This window comes from Oryx dammah, unplaced genomic scaffold, assembly GCF_014754425.2.
Source record: "Oryx dammah isolate SB20612 unplaced genomic scaffold, SCBI_Odam_1.1 HiC_scaffold_14, whole genome shotgun sequence".
NCBI lineage: Eukaryota > Metazoa > Chordata > Mammalia > Artiodactyla > Bovidae > Oryx > Oryx dammah.
This window is the reverse complement of record NW_024070198.1, coordinates 45,542,531-45,562,557: the sequence shown is the minus strand read 5'-3', so window position 1 is coordinate 45,562,557 and position 20,027 is coordinate 45,542,531.

Sequence of the window (20,027 nt, the reverse complement as noted above, 5' to 3'; positions counted from 1 at the left end):
TATCGCACGTCTAACCTACTGGACTGTTAGCTAATACATTCGTGTTGCTTTAAACCAATAAGGTTGCAGTAACTTGTTCCTTCCACCCTAGAAAACTAATCTGTAAAGAGATAACACTGACCCAACCAGTGCTGGGGGAGCACAGTACGCCAAGTACCGTACTTAGGTGTTTTCCTGTTCCATCCCGATAACAATTGTAGAAGGAGAGTACCTTATTTACTCCACTTTAGAGGTGAAGCGACTGGGTTGTAAGATTACTGCTTCAAATATAAAAGGTGTTGGGACACGAGTTGGAAGGTGGGCGTGTGGAGTCCAGCTGCTCCCCAGCAAGGGTTTGCAGTTAGAAAAGGAAGGAGGTAGGAAGGCCCGCAGACCATCCCAGAGGCTCTGATGCCTCTAGACAAAGCACCTAAGGGGTGGGGGAAGAAGCCGGAATGGGCCATATGTGTCCAGCATCCCTCCAGCTGGAGGTCTTGGACCCTGGACCTTGGCTCCCAAGGCTCTCTCAGCACATTTCTTCTCTGATTATCTGACTCTCTAGAAGGCCCATGAGCAAACCGTCCTCCTGATTGACTTTCCATCTACACCTCCCAGCTCAGTGGAAGTTCACCAGCGTGCGGCGGTGACGTCAGTGTGCTGGGGTTCCAGTCCTCCTCTGCCTGCCAGGGGGACCATGACCAGCGTGCCTGCAGGACCTGTCTGAGCAGCCAGCAGAGGTGCATGAAGCCAGGCCACACCCTTCCAGAAAGCTTTGCCTCAGCTGATGCAGTGATGCACGTTGATGGCACAACATTCTGTCCTTCTGATGAAGTCACAGCACTGACTAAACTGCCAAAGAGAGTGAGACAGTTTGAATTTTCTTTGTTTGTTATGACTTCTGCTCAGTTCAGTTCAGTTCAGTCGCTCTTTGGGACTCCATGAACTGCAGCACGCCAGGCATCCCTGTCCATCACCAACTCCCAGAGTCCACCCAAACTCATGTCCATTAAGTCGGTGATGCCATCCAACCATCTCATCCTTTGTCGTCCCCTTCTCCTCCTGCCCTCAATCTTTCCCAGCATCAGGGTCTTTTCAAATGAGTCAGCTCTTTGCATCAGGTTTGGAGTTTCAGTTTCAACATCAGTCCTTCCAATGAACACCCAGGACTGATCTCCTTTAGGATGGACTGGTTGGATCTCCTTGCAGTCCAAGGGACTCTCAAGAGTCTTCTCCAACACCACAGTTAAAAAGCATCAATTCTTTGGCATTCAGCTTTCTTTATAGTCCAGCTCTCACATTCATACATGATCACTGGAAAAACTATAGCCTTGACTAGACATACCTTTGTTGGCAAAGTAATATCTCTGCTTTTTAATATGCTGTCTAGGTTGGTCATACCTTTCCTTCCGAGGAATAAGCGTCTTTTAATTTCATGGCTGCAATCACCATCTGCAGTGATTTTAGAGCCCAGAAAAATAAAGTCTGACACTGTTTCCACTGTGTCCCCATCTATTTGTCATGAAGTGATGGGACTGGATGGCATGATCTTAATTTTCTGAATATTGAGCTTTAAGCCAACTTTTTTACTCTCCTCTTTCACTTTCATCAAGAGGCTTTTTAGTTCTTCTTCACTTTCTGCCATAACGGTGGTGGCATCTGCATATCTGAGGTTATTGATATTTCTCCCAGCAATCTTGATTCCAGCTTGTGCTTCCTCCAGCCCAGCGTTTCTCATGATGTACTCTGCATAGAATAAGCAGGGTGACAATATACAGCCTCGACACACTCCTTTTCCTATTTGGAACCAGTCTGTTGTTCCATGTCCAGTTCTAACAGTTGTTTCCTGACCTGCATACAGATTTCTCAAGGGGCACATCAGGTGGTCTGGTATTCCCATCTCTTTTGGAATTTTCCACAGTTTATTGTGATCCACACAGTCAAAGGCTTTGGCATAGTCAATAAAGCAGAAATGGATGTTTTTTTCTGGAACTCTCTTGCTTTTTCCATGATCCAGTGGATGTTGGCAATTGATCTCTGGTTCCTCTGCCTTTTCTAAAACCAGCTTAAACATCTGGAAGTTCACGGTTCATGTATTGCTGAAGCCTGGCTTGGAGAATTTTAAGCATTACTTTGCTAGCGTGTGAGATGAGTGCAATTGTGCTCAGTTGTCTCCAATTCTTTAGCTACCCCATGGACTGTAGCCCCCTAGGCTCCTCTGTCCATGGAATTCTCCAGGCAATAATACTGGAGTGGGTTGCCATTTTCTTTCTCTGGGGGATCTTCCCCACCCAGGGATCAAACCCACGTCTCCTGTGTCCCCTACCTTGGCAGGCAGATTCTTTACCACTGAGCCACCAGGGAAGCCCTGAAATTGAATTATTTTGACCCTCATTTATTTATTTTCCTGTGAAATTCTGAAAACAGTGAAATTGGAAAAATAGAACCCTGGTGATTAAAATTCCCAATAGAGCCCACCTAGATGTCCCTTCCTTGTGAATTACTGGTTACCTAAAACTAATGGCGGGAAGGCAGATTCACCTCTAGATGAGAATGACCATTAGAGATATATCAGCGCACCGCCTGTTGTTGGATAATGAGAAAGAGGAGCCACCATTCTGTCTTTGCAGGATGGTAAGTTACCACCTTGGGGAAGAGGAGCCAGGAGAGGGGGTGGGGACAGGAAGGGAGAGTGACGGCCGCAGAGGAGATGCTCACGAGACGCCTGGGAATAAGCTGAGCTGAAAACTGGGAAAGGGCACCATCTGACTTAACTGAGAGAACACAGCCTTGGATTTAAATGACAATCTATGCAGCCCATAGCAACAGATACTAACTGTGAGTCCACTGTGAGCCAGCACGGAGATACAGGGGCGTCCCCCCCGCTCAGGGAGCTCATACGTTGCTGGAGACAGAAGGTGAGCCATCTACAAGCAGAAGCAGAGCATTCATAACCCCATTGCCATAATTTCTTATATCAAGAGGTTAAAAGGGAAAACCATATGGCCATCTATATGGATGCCACAAAGGCCTTTGCCAAGATTGCACATCAGCTTCTGAGAAACATTCTCAGTCCCTGGGGAGTAAAAATAAATTTTCGAAAATTAAGAGCATCTATTAGAAGCATCAGGCAGGCACCACCGTTAATAATCAATCATGAGACATTCCCATTAGACTCAGAGAGGCAAGCTGCCAAAAATGGGCACACATCTGCCTGCCCGTGTGTGTGCCCCGCCGCCGCAATGTTGCTCTGCTGCTCGTCCCGTAAGTGGTGCCGTGTCTGCCGGGCCACTTGAATACGAGCTGTCCTTGTGACACACTGGAATCGTGGGATATAGAAAGAGTGACATCGTGTGAGTCCAATCCGAGGACCCTGGAGGACTTGGGTTCCTATCCGTGCACCCGGGGAGTGTGCTCGGAGAACACCCTGCGGGGGAAGTCTAGCCTCACCCACAGGGGACGCAAGACCACGTGGAGCTGACAAGGACGGTCCCACCTGACAGCCAGCACCAACTGCCAGACTTGTGAGCAAGGCCGTCTTTGGCCACTCTGCCCTGGTCAAGCTGCAGATGAACTCGGCGGACCAAGGAATCCCGGGTGAGACCAGCGAAGGACAGACAAGCCCAGACCAAACTGCTAACCTACCATGTGACGAACAAATGAAATAGTGGCTATTCTTTTTTTCTTTGTAATGAATTTTTATTGTAGTATAGTTGCTTTGCAATGTTGTAGTTCCTAATGCACAGCAAAGCGAATGACAGGTATATATATATATATACACATATATATGTATCCCCTCTTTTTTGTGTTTTCTTCTCATTTAGGTGAGCAGAGCGCTGAGTAGAGTTCCCTGAGCTGTACCGTGGGTTCTCATTAGTTACCTATTTTATACATAGCATCAGTGGTGTATATATGCCAACCCCAGTCTCCCAGTTTATCCTGCCACCTCCCTTCACCCTTGGCGTCCACGTGTTTGTTCTTTATGTAACAGTGGCTGTTCTAAGCCACTAACTGTGGGGTGATTCATTGTATGTATTAGTTTGTTAGGGCTGCAGGAACTAAGTACCCAACCTGAGTGGCTTCACCATAAAGAGCAGAAAGTATTCTCTCACTGTTTGGGAGGCCAAATGTCTGGAATCAAGGCGTGGACAGTTCTGAAGACCGGGAGGGAAGGGTTTGTTCAGGCCTGTCTCCTTGGCTTGCTGATGGCCATCTTCAGTGTCCACATAGCATTTTCCCTGTGTGACCAGTCTCCTCTCTTTATAAGGCCACTAGTCATACCGGATTACCCTCCACCCTTATGACCTCATTCTGATTTGATGACTTCTGTAAGGACCCTGGGGTTCCCAGCTGGTGCTATTGGTAAAGAACCCACCTGCCGATGCAGGTGATGTAGGAGACACAGGTTCGACCCCGGGGTTGGGAAGACCCCCTGGAGGAGGGCATGGCACCCCACTCCAGGATTCTTGCCAGGAGAATCCCATGGACAGAGGAGCCTGGCAGGCTACAGTCCACGGGGTCACAAGAGTCAGACATGGCTTAGTGACTAAACCACGACTTAGCAACTAAACCATGTGTAAAATGAATAGTTAGTGGGAAGTTGTTATAGCACAGGGAGCTCAGCTCGGTGCTCTGTAATGAAACAGAAGGGTGGGATGGGCAAGTGGAGGGGAGGCTTAGGAGGGAGGGCATAGATCCATACCTATAGCCAACTCACACTGTCATATAGCAGAAACTAACACGACGTCGTAAAGCAGTTATCTTCCAATAAAAGAATAAAGTGCTTTCTCTTCACATAAGGTCAGATCCTGACATGCTGGTGGTTGTATCAACATACAAATTGGGATTGGGGGGGCAAATAATTCAAGCCCTAACATTATATGACAATTTGTGACTTATGTAGTAAGGAACAAGAATATTGCTATTATTTAACTTTTGTTCTGAAAGTTTAACTAATATAACAAGGAAAGAGAAAGAAGCCACATGTTTAAATATTGAAAGGAAAAGACAAGATTATAATTTCTGGAAGATTATCTTACCATCTAACTGAAAACTATTGAAACTAAAAAGAGCATTTCCTAAGATTCCTACATTTAACATTAAAATATGTTTCGAAACCCTTTCCTTTATATCAGTAATAACCAGTTTGAATATATAATTTTAAGGACTATATTTATACAAAATTGTAAATAAATGTTCAGATCAGCTTTATTAATAATAGCCCCTGAATAGAAAAGAACTCAAACATCCCTCAGTAGTCAAATGTCTAAATAGCAGCATATTCATGCAGAAATGATTATTCTATGAGGATTATTATTATTCATACTTTTGATGATTATACATATGTGGTATACATATTTTTACATAAAAATGTATTGAAAGTATAAAACTTATCAGCTTAATATGGATGCATTCATTTTATTGTATGTAAATTATGCCTCAATGATATAACTTTCAAAAATTCTGATTTTATTAAAGGGATAAATCTAAAAATATTAGAAGACATTAAATGCCAAAGGAAAATTTAGAAGAATATTTTTATAACCATATGATAAAAAAAAATAATTATCATGACAGCAAAGCAAAAGCCACAAATTAAAAGATTAAAATTTTATGTTATATAAAACGTTTCCAATGATTTGTATATCAAAAGGCATCATCAAAAAAGCTTGAAAATGAGCCACAAGCTTGGAAAACTTGCAACATAATCGGCAAAGAGTAGAGCCTCATGAAAAACCCTGGTCTAGGGTGTGAAGCAAGAAAAGAAAAAACCATGGGAACTATTGGAAATTAGACCCTGGGACGGAGCAGATGGGGGTATTAGATCCAAGTGAGTCTTCCAGGAAGGAAAACAGGAAGGGCTGGCAGATAGGTCCTGCCTGGGGTGTCCACCCCGGGTTGTGGGGAGCAGTAGGGACACCCCCTCCTGATGTGTTTAGCTCGATTCATGGTGACCTGGTTCAGCAGCTAAGGTGATAAATCAATAACCTACCTCCTCCCCTCTTAGTGTAAGAGTGAGGACTAATGAGTCCTATCTTCTACCCCAGCTGTTCTCAAACCTTGTGGTCTCAGAAACTCTTGACATGCTAAAAGACTGTTGAGGATCCCCAACAGGATAGATTGTATCTGTCAATATTTACTCTAGTGAAATTAGAACTAAGAATGCTCCTACATGTTGCGACATCCCTGGCTGTCCAAGTGGTTAAAAATTTGAGTTTCCAATGCCGGGACCTAGGGTTCAATCCTTTTTCAGGGAACTAAGAGCCCACATGGTGCTTGAGCAGTGTGGTCAAATAAAACAGAAAATAATAAAATAAAAAATAAAAGGCAATTATAAAATAGACCACTTCTAAATGTTTATTAATGCATTTTAGAAGAAGAATAAGCCCATTATGTGTTAACATAAATCATTTGATAAAAATTAGCTATGTTTTTCAAAACAAAATGTGTGATGAGAAGAGTAGCATTCTGCATATCTCTTTAATTCTGGCTTAATAGGAGACAGCTAAACTGTATTGTCTGCTTCCATATGCAACGTGTTGTGATATGTTGCCTTGGTTAAAGTATATGAAGGTAATTAGACCTCACATAGGTGCGTAGTTGGAAAAGAGGGCAATGTTCTAATAGCTTCTCAGATCATTGTGGACGTTCTTTTTGCATGCTACACCAAAACTCACCAAGTTATAGGTTCTAAATGTTTATTTGCCGTGTGGAATCCAAAACCCCATCAATCAATGGTTTCTACTTCAATTTCTTACATGCCATTAGTCCATCGTGTACTAGGAATGGATTTTTTTCTCTCACAAAACTTTGTCCCATCGTGCATTGGTCTTTTGGAAAAATTTTGGTTCACTGAGTTTGCAGGTCTTCCAAGGCCTGACACATTTCATTATACAATATTAAAAAAAAAAAATCATGCTTGTTAAAATCAGCACCCATCCCCTAAGTAAAGTTCTGAAGTACCAGGAAGCTGTCAAGCTCCTGGTGGCTGATACAAGGGTTCCAAAATTCCAATTTTCACTTGAAAGCTCGAATTTTATCACCAGCAAGAAAATCCTGTCAGTTGCTTTCCTTGAAGTGACAGGCTCGCTCCATTTCTTTTTGAGAAAATGTCTAGCGAATACCCCAGTCTAAGGGCCCCGGCGCGTCTGCCAGTCATTCTTTGAAGGCAAAATGCTGTGCCCAGGAAGAAGCAGCTTGTTCAGCTCTGAACAGAAACGATGGCACGAAGAAATGAAACGAAGTGTTTTCCTTGAGACGATGCTCATTCCGGGGTGGACAGCGGAAATGGTTTATACACATGGCCCAAGGTAGAAAAGAGACGTGTGCGTGAGGGTCAAGGTGAATAAAACTGATAGTTCTTGCTGCTCCGTTAAGAGCACTTTGAAGTGACCTTGTTCAGTCGCTAAGTCGTGTCCGACTCTTGGCGACCCCGTGGACTGCAGTACGCCAGGCTCCCCTGTCCTTCACTGTTTCCCAGAGTCTGCTCAAATTCATGTCCAATGAGTCGGTGATGCTATTCAGTGATCTCTTCCTCTGCTATCCCCTTCTCTCTCGCCTTCCATCTTTCCCCACATCTTTTCCAGTGGTCAGCTCTTCATACCAGGTGGCCAAAGTACCGGAGCTTCAGTTTAGCCTTTCTAAATTGTTAAGCACATGAAACGGCCATGAGGGCAGTTTGCTGCCACTGCTTTGATTCCTGCTAAGTCGTCGGCTACTTTACTTACCGCTGTTTGCACCCTAGCTACAAATGTCAACATGGAGAAATGGCATCTTAGTATAATCATGAAAAAAGTTTTGACTTCACAGACTCCCTGTAAGAGTCCCAGACACCTTTAGGGTCTACCTTTTAAACACATTATACTATGGCACTCCAATGAGAAGTTTGTTCACAGATGTATAGACAAGCAATTCCACTCCTGGATTCTCATCTGGAAAAAAAAAAAAAAGAAAATACTAATTCGAAAAAACACCTGTACCCAGTGTTCATAGCGGTATTATTTGCAGTTGTCAAGGTATGGAGGCAACCTAAGTGTCTATCAACTGGTGAATAGATAAAAAAAGATGGGATATATATATATATATTTAAGCTACTCAGCTTAAAAAATGAAATTTGACAACTGCAACACCATGGATGAACTTGGAGGATATTATGCTTGGTGAAATAAGTCAGACAGAAAAAAAGACAAATACCATATGGTATCATGAATGTATGTAATCTGCAAAATGAGGTATCACTAATGTGTATAATCTGAAAAACAAGCTAGTGAATATAACGAAAAGAAACAGCCTGACAGATGTAGAAAGCAAACTAGTAGTTACCAGAGGGCAGAGGAAAGGGACGGGGGAGCCTGGTGGGCTGCCGTCTATGGGGTCGCACAGAGTCTGACACGAATGAAGTGACTTAGCAGCAGCAGCAGCAACAGAGGAAAGGGAGAGAGGCAAAATAGGGGTAGTAGATTAAGAAGTGAAAACACTACTACGTATAAAATAAATAAGTTACAGTGCCATATTAAACAGCATAGGGAATACAGCCAACGTGTTATAGTAACTATAAATGGCCTATAACCTTCAAACTTGTGAATTACCATGTTGCATGAGCGAGTGAAAGTCACTCAGTCGTGTCCGACTTTTTGCAGCCCCATGGACTATACAGTCCAGGGAATTCTCCAGGCCAGAATCCTGGAGTGGGTAGCCTTTCCCTTCTCCAGGGGATCTTCCCAACCCAGGGATCAAACCCTGGTCTCCCTCATTGCAGGTGGATTCTTTACCAGCTGATCCACAAGAGAAGCCCAACTATGTTGTATATTTATATAATATTGTACATCTAACAATAATACTTTTTAAAAAGATGTATGGTCAGGGATGTCAGTTTCAACTTTGCTTGAAACAGTGAAGAACTGAAAGTAATCTGAACGCCCTTAGGTGAACAGTGTTTAACTAAATGTTGATACATCTAAGCAACACAAAAAAGCAGGTTGGATGTCAGGGGAATCAGATAAAAGTAGGGATCTGTACCCTGGAGTTTTGTTGGGAAGTGCACCTGGGAACATCTCTAAGGACAGACAGGAAGTGGGGTTGAGCTGATGCCGTTAAGAAAGAGGCCTCAGCTCGTCACACCTTTCAGCAGTACCCAAAGGGCAAGGGCAGCAGGCCTCGGCACCCTCCCATCAGCCAGATGTGTAAGTGGCTGGAACACAGATGCTCTCTCTGTGTCAGCATCTCTCAAGCTTGCTGTGAGCCATCAGCGGAGCACGCTCTCTCTCTCTCTCTCTCTCTCTCTCTCTCTCTCTCTCTCTGCCTCTGGGGGAAAGAGCGCCCTCTTGCTGGAGTGATCAATCCACTGCAAGCTACTGAGATGAGGCAATCCTGCAACTTGATGTGAAAAGATGTTTTCAAGTGGAATAGAAGTTTCTAGCATAAGTCCACATTCTGTACTGAAAAGCAAGATCTCAAGGGTTTGTGATAGAGACGCCTTGAAGGATAAACCACAAACCATTCACGTAATTACCTCTGGTGGTAGCATGTAAGAGGAATGTCTTCTTTAAAAACTCCTGGATTCTTCTAAAATTTTAATTACATCTATACTGCTTTTTAGATCCGGGTGGCACTAGCGGTAAAGAATCCACCTGCCAAAGCAGGAGACACAGGAGACGCAGGTTCAACTCCTGGGCCGGGAAGACTCCCTGGAGGAGGAAATGGCAGCCCGTTCCAGGACTCTTGTCTGGGAAATTCCATGGACAGAGGAGCCTGGGGGGCCACAGTCCATAGGATCGCAGAGTCGGACACAACTAAAACAACTTAGCAACAAAAATATTACTTTCATAACCATAAAGATATTTCCAGTTAAAGTAAAAGTGTAATAAAAAAGTGTCCCCTTAGCCACAGAAGCGGAATCACAGGTGAAACCCTGCACAGGGCCTGTCCAAGCCAGAGTCCTCATAGGTAAGCAGACCTCACCCAGAGAGGCAGAGAGGTTCATCCGTCTCATGCATAAAGCATAAAGGCCCCGGGATCTAGACTCCTGCCCTCCTCAGTCCCCATTCAGCTCCCTACAGTGACAGAAGCAAGTTGCTGGGGGGGAAACAGCAGAAGTGCCTCGTGGAGCCCCAGTGCTCTCAGAACTGCAGGAGACAATGGAAAGGGCCTTCTGAGCAAGAGGAGGCGCCCAAGCAGAGGCTCAGAGGCAATGAACAGGGAGAGGATCCTAAGGATAAGAAGGACAGCCACTAGGCTCAGTGATGAATGAGAAGCCAGGCCGTCAGGCTGGCCCGGTGGCCTGGGCAAAACTGCGGCACCTCCAGGACCCGCTGCAGGGGACTGACCAAGCAGCAAGGCTGAGGGGCTCTGGGAAGTGTTCCAGTGGGCCAGCCTCTGATTTTGGGGAAAGGATGCATGCTGCAGGAAAAGAAATCTGGCAGCTCAGCAGTGCAAAGAGAAAAGAAAAGCAGAAAATACCAGCATGGAAAACTGTGCTGTGAAATTGCCATTTCCTCCTCCAGGGGATCTTCCCAAGCCAGGGGTTCAACCCGCATCCCCTGTGTCTCCTGCACTGGCCGAGTGTCTTCTTTATCTCTGCAAAGTGGAAACGTTAGCCACTGGACTTTGAGGAAAAACAGAGCCCTTAGAAATGACACTCTTGGAACTGTTTAAGTGACTTTGCGGTGCCATTCTGGGTCTGATCGCAGCCGTGGCACCAAGGGCCATCATCAGAAAGCATCATCAGTCAGCGGGCAGCCTCATTCTTCCTGCTCCGGTTTCATGAGGGTCTCCTCCGTGCTGGCAGGTGTTCGATTGTGTTCAAAACGCACTGAAGCTTCCCATTGCAAGCACGTCTAAACTGCCCACGGAGGTGATCCGAGAAATTTCCAGCCACATTTGAGGAGATGGAAAAACACAGTCATGAACTTTGAGAAGCTGCTGTAATTGTGTTATTTAATCCTAGGAACACAGAGGAGTCACCTTTGTAAAATTACCTCTCCAAGAGATTCATGCCAGGAAGTTTAGGACTTAAGTTTATGATTCAGTGAGAACAAGCACAGTGGTGGTGACGGGGCAGGGTGGGAGCCACGGCCTTGGGGGACACTCACGGCCTGGCTCAGTATGAAGACGGATCGGCAGGGCACCTGGGGGCCAAGCCAAGCCAGGGGCCCTGGACACAGAGGCAGAGGTTCTGCTGGAGACACGAGTCCTCCTGGAGTCTGCTGCTCCAGGAGGAGGCCCGGAGCCAGCTCCCAGGCCACGCTCTGCTGGGGGTGCCAACCATAGGCCGTCGCGTCTTCTGTCACTGGCTAGTGAGCCCTTTCACATCCATGACTCTGTGGAGGACCCCACTCTGGACTGGGCCAGGCAGCAGGGACTGAGTGAGAACAACCTCCATCCTTGAGGAACTCAGAGGGATTGACCCAGAAGCCACACATGGAGTAAGCTCTAGCCCCGGCCAGGTGCTGGCGTGTGTATGACGGGGGAAGCAGAGAAGGACAAGGACGCCTGGTGGTGACAACTGGCCTGCTGGAAGCCTTGGCATTTCTGCTGATGAAGGTGGTTTTAAGGGAAGGGAAGTGTTGCCATGAGGCTTTCTGAAATATGAGATGCTTTTCTTGGTTTTGAGCATGACATTGTTTGAACACCACTCCCTAGGAATGTGTGAGCCTGCATTTAGACAGCCCCTCTGCCCTCGTTTATCCTGGAAACGATCCCTGCTGAGCTTCAGAGCTGGCTGAAAGAATGTTGCTATTTACAATGTCACCCCAACATCCTAGATCAAAATCCTGCCATGACCCTGCATTTAAACGCTTTCGAGGTCAATGGAGTTGAGAAATACTCTAAGAAAAGCATGAGGGAGCCCTACTTTTGAAGCAGCTCTCCTAAGAGAGGGCAAGGAATTGCAGAGACTGACTCTATTAGAACCTGGGAGGTGACCCATTAGAGTCCAGGCGAGGACTCTTGGAGCCCAGGAGAGGCGGAACTCCATGGGTGGGGTGGCATCCCATGAGTCTGGAGGGCTGGGTTTCTCTGTCTCCAGAGAGAGAGAGAAAGAAGGACATTTAAAGGGGATGTTGCAAATAGGGAGTCTGTAGAAGGGGCAGAAAGGATGAGGGAGTCTGATCACCATGGAGACGGGAAGTGATGGGGGAAAGTGAAGTCTCTCAGTCATGTCTGACTCTTTGCGACCCCATGCACTGTAGCCCGCCAGGCTCCTCTGTCCATGGAATTTTCCAGGCAAGAATCCTGGAGCAGGTAGCCATTTCCTGCTCCAGGGGATCTTCCCAACCCAGAGATTGAACCCGGGTCTCCCACATTGCAGGCAGACGCTTTATCCTCTGAGCCACCAGGGTGCATAAACAATGGGGAATGGGGCAAGTTTTAACCTGGAGAGGGGCCTGTGGGAGCTGGAAGCCTAGAGGTTCCCCACCAGCAGGAGTGGCATCTCTGGCTGCACCTCCTGAGAGCAAACGGAGGACCAGTAGTGAGGAGTCACATGGCATCGTGTGGACGTGGGCTCCGTGAGGGTGACGTTTCTGGGTGGATCGCGGGAGACCGAGCAGAGAAGTCGTTTCTCAGCGATCACACGTGGCCCTGCTCTTCCTCGTCGTTTGCCCTTCCCCGCGGCTCCCCCGGACACGGTGGTGCAGCATCACCTGTCCTCATGCAGGGGACACAGTGTGACCTGTGGAGACACAGGTCCTGTCCTCATGAAGCACATGGTCTAGAATAGAGCATGGCTCAGCAAACGACAGCCCTCAGCAGGTCCAGTTCAGCCCACTACCTGCTTTGTGAAATGTTTTGTTGACACCCAGCCACACTCGTTTATTTCAGCAAGATCTGGCATTGCTTTCAGGCTAATAGGAGAGTTGAGTCATTGAAGCTACAACAGAGACCGTATGGTCCACAAAGCCGACAATACTGATATTTAGGAAAAGTTTGCCAATCCCAACTCCAGATGGGTAAATGGGCCGTTACAGTTTAGTGTGTAGGCTTGAGAAGACTCTTGAGAGTCCCTTGGACAGCAAGAAGATCAAACCAGACAGTCCTAAAGGAAATCAGACCTGAATATTCACTGCAAAGATGGATGCTGAAGCTCCAATACTTTGGCCACCTCATGGAAATAGCTGACTCATTGGAAAAGACCCTGATGCTAGGGCAGGAGGAGAAGAGGACAGAGGATGAGAGGGTAAGATAGTATCACCGACTTAGTGGACAAGAGTCTGAGCAAACTCTGGGAGAGAGTGAAGGATGGAGAAGCCTGGAGTGCTGCAGTCCATGGGGTTGCAGAGTTGGACACAACTTAGTGACTTAACAACAGCAACAACAGTAAGCATACCGCCTCTCAGGGATTCTGTGTGTATTAACGGAAATAATTTATGTTGAGTACTTAGCACAACTCTTGTTACATAGTGAGTGCTCAAGAACTATTGATAAGGAGGAGGAGGATATCCGGAGTGCTATGGGAGCACAGCAATAGCAGCAGTAGGGGACACCAGGGAAGGCTGCCTGGAAGCAGTGATGCCTGAGATGATATTTGAAGAATTCATCAGTATTACCAGGCGAATTCTAGTTCCCAGGCAGTGGAAGCACATGTAAGAGCCAGAAGTGGAAAGCATGATACGTTTGTAAGAAATTCAGCCTGGCTGGAGTGACTGTCATGAGACAGGATGCTGGCTGAGTCTGAGCCAGGAGAGCCAAGACACATGTAAAACTTACCTCGAGGCTATGGGAATCCAGTAAAGGCTTAACAGGGGTTGGTGTCACCAGGCTTGCATTTTAGAAAGAATTGCTCTGGCTGCAGCCTGGAGAATGCATTAAAAGGGCAGGCACAGAAGCGGGGAGACCCCATGGCAGGCAGTTAGCGTGTCGGCCTGGAAGATGGAGGTGGTGGACACAAGGGCTGGGGCAGTGGGGATGGAAGGATACAGGGTCTGGAAGAGCTTGCATGGAATGGATATGGGGCTGAGGGAGAAGAAGAAGAAGCCAAGGAGGTATCCCGGTATCCCAGTGTCCCAGCTGGCAAACCTGGGCAGCGATACGACATTCTCTGAGCTAGGGGATGGGAATGCAGGTTGGTGCGCAAGGGCCAAGGTGGGCAGGGAAAGATACAGAGCCAGTGGGCACATCATAGCAGGTTGGCAGGGAATGGAAGGCACACCCATCATGGTAACTCAGGGAGCATGGTGAATGCACCCATGATGATGGTGGGGGCAGGACTTAAGGGGCAGAAGGATGTGAAGCTGCCAGAAAATGGGGTGGGAAGGTCACCACCACCTCAAGGTCAGAAGGAGAGGGGGAACCAGTCAGAGAGGGGAGTAATGCAGGAGGGGAGGCGAAGGCAGTCTCCAGCTCCCTAGGGAGGGACCTGGGGAGAAAACCCCTGACCTCAGTCTCTCAGTCCTGACAGTCTCCTGAAGAAGAGGGTGAGGGATCCAGCCACCAGCTGGGCACCAAGCAGAGGGGCGGGGGTACCTGTGAAGGGCCCAGGCAGCATCCAAGTGGAGCTGTGCCCAGGTAGCTGAGTACAGACATGCGAAACCCAGGGGACCTGAGCTCAAGACACAGAGGAGCCATCAGCCTGGGCCGGCAGAGGAAGATCCCAGGGAGGGTCCCCAGAGGGGCCATCAGGGAGGTGGGAACCAGGAGGCTGTGGCTTCCTGAAGACCTGGGGAAGAGGGTGTTTCTCCAAGGGAAAGGTGTACTGGGTGGAAGGCTGGTCAAAGGGTAGGACGCTGACTTTGTAAACACCCAAGACTTTCCAGGCAGTGCTGAAAGCCAACTGATGCTAGCCACCTTGAGAAAATCCCTGGGCCCCCAGGATCCTCCACTGACGTCATGCACTAACTGAAGGTCATGACACCCCCTCCATGGTGTTCGGGTGACAAATGAGGTAACGACTGTCAGGTGCTGGAGACAGACTGGCACATAGTAAGTGCACGACATGTTGCTTGCTTCTCCAGACTCTGCATTTCTGGAAATGCTCATCTTGCCTCTTCCATCAGCAAAGAAGACTTAAAACGTATAAAGTCAGAGGAAACAGCTTGAGCACCACAATAGGAGAACAAGACAGATAATAACTCACCCTTCTTCTAAAATAATAACTCACCCTTCTTCCAAGACACCCAAGTGTCTCTATTAGAGGAACATTTTAATCTGCAGACATTCTGACAATGGAAATCCTTAATGACTTAGAGCAATGAAAGAAACATGCTCTATCAGATAGCATTTCACCTGGTATTTAAAATAAAAACAGAATAAACATTTTTGTAGGTTATTCAATCCTTATTTGATGTTGGTTTTAATTAGTTCAAGCTGTAGCTACCTAAATTATCAGAGGAAAAATTAAACCAAGCCTGCTTAAAAAAAAAATTGTTTGGCTACTAGCAAACAATTGAAGAGGGCAGGGAGAGGGCATTCTATTTTTTGTTTTTTTTTCAGCATCTCTTAACTGTTCTTGTTGGACAGGAAATATTTTATTGTCAACAGATTTGTTACAAATTTACGAACCATTTTAACCTTTTTCTGTTGCACGGAGAACGTTCTCTGGTAAAAGGATTTGAAGAAATTGTTCAGAGGCGACTCTTGGCTGGCTGTTCTCCTACCCTCCCCGGAGGGCTCCTGGGAGGGTGACGAACTCTGTAGAACAATCACTTGAGTCTGTCTAGGGGAGCGTAATATTTAGGACATTTAGAAGTCATCTTCGTAATACAATAAATAGAATGAAGCACCAAGAGATTATTCATGCCTATTGACCTATGAAAGTGAAAGAAATGTGACCACATTAAAAAAAAAAAAAAGAGGAGGAAATAAAATCCCCTTTATGGAAACATTTTAAAAACACTTTACATTTCATCATTGGTCAAAATGCCCCCCAAACTATTGGTTAATCCTAAACAAAACTTGCCTCTGATAATCAGCAGAGGGCAGAGCCATGTCCAAGATTAGCTGCTAGAAGCAGAAACAGGAGTGTTCATTGAGCTGATTGCATTGTCCTCTTTAGGCAGTAATCTTTGTCAGAGAGCTCTAAAATAAGAGAAGAGGATTACAAATCGCACCATCACTGTTTCTGCACAATGAGGTAAATGGAAACATTTTCTTTTGTGTAGAAATGTCATCATCTCACTAATGAGTTTTGAGGATGAACAGGAAGATATGATCATTTAGCCAGAGTTACCCCTTCTCGCCTGCAGAACGAAGGCTCTCGAGCCCTTTCCAAGCAGTGAATAGACTCTGGCTGTGTGCAGTGCCCTCGTTAAGCCGTTCAATTTATGACAGTGTTGATCCAACAAGTATTCGGGGAGTCAACAGGACGGCAGCAGCCTTCCCATGTTTGGACATGTTTGCAAATTAAAACAGTCTCCAAAAGGAAATTCTGCATTTAAAAAATTCTTGACGGCTTCTCTGGTGGCACAGTGGATAAGAATCCACTGGCCAATGCAGAGGATAAGGGTTCAATCCTCGATCCCGGAAGATGCCACTCGCTGCAGAGGAGCTAAGCCTGTGCACACAACTACTGAACCCGTGAGCCCGAACGATGGAAGCCCCGCACCCAGAGCCCTCGCTCGGCAACCGGAGAAGCCTCCGCAACTGGAGAAGCCCGCGATGAGAACCTGCGAACCACAGCAGGACAAAGACCGAGAGAGCAGTGAAGACCCAGCACAGCCAAAAGTGAACAGACTTAACTAACTAATTAAAAAATAAAAAATCCTTGAAAGTGAGCATCATAAAGAAAGGGTTACAACCTAAGCTCTCGAACATAAAATACATAGAAAAGGAATTGTGCTTATGTAACATTCAAGGTAGTGGTAAATATTCTTTCTTAAAAATACCTTTATATAATACCATATGGTATCTTATGCGTGCCACATGGACCAGCAGTTAATGCAACTAGGTAGTTCGGTTCAGTCGCTCAGTCGTGTTTGACTCTTTGAGACCCCATGAACCGCAGCACGCCAGGCCTCCCTGTCCATCATCAACTCCTGGAGTCCACCCAGACCCATGTCCATTTAGTCGGTGATGCCAGCCAACCATCTCATCCTCTGTCGTTCCCTTCCCCTCCTGCCCTCAATCTCTCCCAGCATCAGGGTCTTTTCAAATGCGTCAGCTCTTTTCATCAGGTGGCCAAAGTATTGGAGTTTCAGCAATTACGTAGGCATCGGGCAAAAGTTAGAAACCACGTCCCAAGGATCTTAAAGCTACCAGGTACCTTAGACCTTCACAGTTCAGTTCAGGCGCTCAGTCGTGTCCTACTCTGTGCGACCCCATGGACTGCAGCATGCCAGGCCTCCCTGTCCATAGCCAACTCCTGGACTTTACTCCAACTCATCTCCATTGAGTCAGTGATGCCATCCCACCAGCTCATCCTCTGTCGTCCCCTTCTCCTCTTGCCTTCAATCTTTCCAGCATCAGGGTCTTTTCCAATGAGTCAGTTCTTCACATCAGGTGGCCAAAGTATTGGAATTTCAGCTTCAGCATCAGTCCTTCCAATGAATATTCAGGACTGATTTCCTTTAGGATGGACTGGTTGGATCTTCTTGCAGTCCAAGGGACTCTCAAGAGTCTTCTCCAACACCATAGTTCAAAAGCATCAATTCTTCAGTGCTCAGCTTTGTTTATAGTCCATCTCTCCCATACATACCCGACTACTGGAAAAACCACAGCCTTGACTAGACAGACCTTTGCTGGCCTTCGCAGGCAGTAGCAATTCACCTAGTTGGCTACCTGTAGGAACCAGGTAATTTGAGCAAGGCAGTGGCTGTCTTTTTAACCTCCAACTGTCAGACTGGATTGAGAATAATGAAGCTTGACAAGACTCAAGTTGAAAAAGGGTTCATCACGACAGATCGGCTACAAGGTCTGAATTTTAACACAAAGGTAATACTGTGCTGTGATTGAAAAGCTGGCTAATCTGTGTGTTTTTCTGTAAAACACAGCACTTCACGGAAAAAATGTGCACCCAACCGACACTAGAGTTATTGGTTTTGGAAATACATGATTTAATAAACATTTATAGGTGAATATATTTGAATAACATGTTATTTTTTAAAAAAGAATTTGCTGCTCTGTGTCACGTACAATGCCTACCCCTGCGGATGCAAAGAAGAGGGATCCCCAGCCTGTCCTCAGAAAGGAAGGAAGGAAGACATTGACTCAAACTGGCTGGGACCACTCCAGTCAAAGTGCTGTGAGGAGCCAGGGGTGATTCGGGGAAACCCTCTCCTGAGCCTGAGGGTCAGAGAAAGCTTATCGAAGAGAGGATGTCTGTTTTATCTCTTAAAGAAGACTGAGGGTATGACAGAGTGGGGAGGAAAAATATTTCAGGCAGATGGAACAAAGCGATCGTATATATTTTTGGCAACCCACTCCAGTACTCTTGCCTGGAAAATCCCGTGGATGGAGGAGCATGGTAGGCTACAGTCAATGGGGTCACAAAGAGCCAGACATGACTGAGTGACTTCACTTTCACTTTTCATACACATCTAAATAAGCAAAATAATGTATAAATATAGAGAACTTTATACAGTTTAGGTAGTACACATTATTCCAAAATATACATGGGCCAGGTACAAAAAGTTTAAAATATTCTAAAAAGTAAAGAATGTTTAAGTCACTTTCTCAGATCACAATGCAATCAAATTACAAATGAATGATTTAAAAGAAATCTTAGAATATTTTGGAAGTAAGAGTTTTCAGTCCTGTAGTTAACATTTGAGACAAGAAGAGATCAGAATTGCAATCATAGAATATTTATTTAATAATGACAATGGAACTTCGAAGGTAAAACCCTCAGTTATACTCTCATATGTTCTTTATTATTAAATCGAAAAATTTTAAACATGCTTATCATTCAACTAAAGAAGTGAATGAGAAAAGTAACCTGAGAAAAACATGATGAATAAATTAATCAAAAGAGAAAATAATGAAACTGGAATATATTTTTAAAACTCAAGACACAGGCAGACCCAAGCACTGTTTCTATAAAAGAAAAAAACAAATAACAGTGAAACAGACCAGCCTCTCAAAAATCTAATCAGGAAAAATGATTGACGATGAAAGCACACCTTTGTGAGTGAGAAGAGGATAAAAGCCAAGGCAATCATTTCAAAGACGAAGAGTAAGCAACTCTAAAAAAGCAAGGCATTTTAAAATTTGAATGATACAGGCGATTGTTTCAGGGAAGCACAACTAAGCCAAAGCCAATTTCAGAAGAAGGTGAAAACAAATAAGCCAAAAATAATTTTTAAATCTATCAAGAAGGTATTACAAAAATCGAAACCCCAAGCTCTGATGCTATTGAACACGTCTGTCCATCACATTTAATTCCGTCCCCGTTTGCCATGAATACTGGGGTCCCCCACTCACACAGCGCCCACATCTCTGTTTCCCTCTGTTTCTGCCTCCATCTCTGCCTCTCTCTCTCCATCTCTGCCCCTCTCTCCATCTCTGCCTCTCTCTCTCCATCCCTGCCTCACTCTCCATCCCTGCCTCTCTCTCCATCCCTGCCTTTCTCTCCATCCCTGCCTTTCTCTCTCCATCTCTGCCTCTCTCTCTCCATCCCTGCCTCTCTCTCTCCATCCCTGCCTTTCTCTCTCCATCTCTGCCTCTCTCTCTCCATCTCTGCCTCTCTCTCCTCCATCTCTGCTTCTCTCTCCATCTCTGCCCCTCTCTCTCCATCTCTGCCTCTCTCTCTCCATCTCTGCCTCTCTCTCCTCCATCTCTGCTTCTCTCTCCATCCGTGCCTCTCTCTCCATCCCTGCCTCTCTCTCCATCCCTGCCTCTCTCTCTCCACCTCTGCCCCTCTCTCTCCACCTCTGCCCCTCTCTCTCCACCTCTGCCCCTCTCTCTCCATCTCTGCCCCTCTCTCTCCATCTCTGCCTCTCTCTCCACCTCTGCCCCTCTCTCTCCATCTCTGCCTCTCTCTCTCCACCTCTGCCCCTCTCTCTCCATCCCTGCCTCTCTCTTCTCCATCTCTGCCTCTCTCTCCTCCATCCCTGCCTCTCTCTTCTCCATGTCTGCCCCCCCTCTCCTCCATCTCTGCCTCTCTCTCCATCCCTACCCCCCTC